The sequence below is a fragment of the Haemaphysalis longicornis genome, unplaced genomic scaffold (assembly GCF_048455015.1).
Source record: "Haemaphysalis longicornis isolate Haplotype H1 unplaced genomic scaffold, Haemaphysalis longicornis Haplotype H1 scaffold_8, whole genome shotgun sequence".
Taxonomy (NCBI): Eukaryota; Metazoa; Arthropoda; class Arachnida; order Ixodida; family Ixodidae; genus Haemaphysalis; species Haemaphysalis longicornis.
Window position 1 is genome coordinate 144954653 of NW_027526445.1, and position 2648 is coordinate 144957300.

Below are 2648 nucleotides of genomic sequence, written 5' to 3' on the forward strand. Positions count from 1 at the left end.
GCGGCTAGTGCAGGCGTTCGTCGCGTCCCGCGTAACCTACACGGACGAACTCATCAAAGCACACTTGTCCAACCAGAGAGTTCGTGTGATCAGGACAGAACACGGAAGAGCCGCCCTACACAAGATAAGATGGCAGGTTGATCCACAGACAGAAAAGGCACCACTCCCTCAGGGATGGCGTGACTCCATCACAACCAAACCGTTACCGCGCAACATGACAGTGGTACGGCACGAAGGCAGGCGGACGGCGCGGGCCAAAGCCCTGGCCCGGAATCTGGAGGAGGACCCCCAGGTCCGGTACGGGGACGCCTCACTCCCAAAACACGAAACAAAGGCCGCGGAAGCCGTAACGGACATCAACGAGCTGAAGACGTGCGCGGCGGTGAAGACTACGGACCCGACCGTGACAGAAGAGGTAGCCGTAGCGCTGGCCCTAGCCATGCCGGAGGTCAGCACGGTGGTTAACGACTCCAAGAAAGTGTACGCAAGCTATCGGAAGGGGATCGTCTTCTCTGCGGCAGCAACTATACTCGAGAAACCTCCCACAACACCGGGACGAGTGACCGAGCTCGTGTGGGTCCCAGCTCACTCGCTCGTGGAAGGCAACGTCACCGCCGACCACTATGCCCGAGAACTAGCCATCCGAGCCGAGGAAGAGCAACCGCACCCCGTCACAAGTTATAAGAAGATCGTCCGCCTATACAAAGAAAATAAAACGAGGCTTCAGAAGCCACACAAGCAACTAAGCAGACTGTAGCAGTTGATATTGCGCCGCTTACAGTAAGGGTCGCTCGCACATCCGGCGCTTCTTCACGAAATGTACCCTCCAGAACACGACAACACATGTCCGTTCTGCCGGGGAGACGGCACTCTCGCGCACATTATTGGGGAGTGCAAAAAACTCAAGACACCCCCTTACACCCTTCCCCCTTCCCCCAATTCTAGCCCGCTCGAGCGATGGGAGACTTTACTGTCCAGCTCTGGCCTCGCCATTCAGCAACAGCTGGTGGCTCGAGGAGAAGAATTTGGACACATATGGGTCCCGCGAATAGGGAACCACCCCATCTGGTGCCTGCGCACACCATTCTTTATTTAAAGCTCAGTAAAAGTCTTTCACTCACTCACTCTACTTAGGCCGAGTTGTGACCCCGGATCATAACCATGAGGCAGAGATACTAATAAGAAAACCAATGGGATGGAGTTGACTCGGCAAGCGTTCTCAGGAAAAGAATGGCAACCTACCTCGTCCCTGAAAAAGGAAGTACATGGCAGCGGCATCTTACTGGTCCTCACCTACGGGGCAGAAAAGTCGGGGCTCGATAAAAGGGTTGAACGTAAATTGAGGACAATTCAACGAGCAACGGAACTGATGGTGACTGGTGTAAAATTAAGGAACAAAATGCGAGCGAAGTGGATTAGGGTACAAACACGTTTTAAGAACATATTTTTATGAATAAGCTAATGAAAATTAGCGAAAGGACGTTTATTGAGGGCGAACTGGTGACCAAAACAAGACAAAAGGAACCAGCGTGGCGTTCACCTTACGAAGCACTCCCCCAAATGCACCCGCGTGATCTTCGTCTTGTTTTCCCTCTCCAAGGCATCTCAGTGCGTGCTCATGCGACCCCTTCGCCTGAGACCGGTCGCGAGCCCACTGCAAAACTAGGATGGCACGCACTGATGTGACTCGTATTGCGCCAGCGCATGTGTCAATACTCCCCTCCCCAAAAAGAGGCATTGGCTCGATGCTTCGAAGACACAAAGGGAGAAAATTCGACAGCACATTAATAAACAGAGGCGGAGGAACAACGAGGCCGAAAACTGAAAAAAAAAACGAGTTTGATGTGCTTATCGTACACAACACAGATGTGCAAGTACTATTTCAGAAAAAGAAAGACTGCTATTCACTTGTTCAGCAAAAAAATAATCGCACTGTAGTAAGGTACACACCACCAGTTTCCCGGTAGACTACCGTAAAAATTACGCTTTTATTTGCACCACCGAAACTATTTCACTTCGCGGTTGCGCCTAGTTCGCAGAATCCCGTATGGAAGAACCTCAAAGTTTATACAGATGAGACGTCACAGCACCTTGTAAGGTCCGAAATAATGGTGCAGTAGGTTTTCTGAGAGGCCTAGGCGGCGGATTATAGTCCCTAACAAGACATGATCGCATGTGCTGCACTTTACCTCCCGGCCATGAAAGTTATAGCACGTCGTATCGGTCATTTGCAGGCAGTGGATGTGAAGTCGTGCCAGCTGGCGGGATTCTACTGCACGCTGGGTGAACAATTCGGCTTCTGTACCAGTTTCTTCGTCACTGTCCCATGGTTGCATCACGTCGAGCATCGTTCTAGCCTCACATCCCAAAACAAGGCGAAACAGAGTGAATCGTAGTGTTTGCTCCATTTCGGTATTAGAGGCGACCGTAACATAAGGTAAAACTTCTTCCCATGTTTTACGCTGGACGTCGACTGACATTTAAATCAGGTCGCAAATGGTGTTGTTTAGCCGTTCCGTCAAACCGTTTCTTTGGGGGTGGTAGGCTGTCGTTTTGCGACGGGTCGCGTGACTGAGTCGGAGGGCCTCTTGCATCAGCTTCGACGTGAAGGTTGCTCTCTGTCCGTGATTACCTTTGATGGGCGCCGT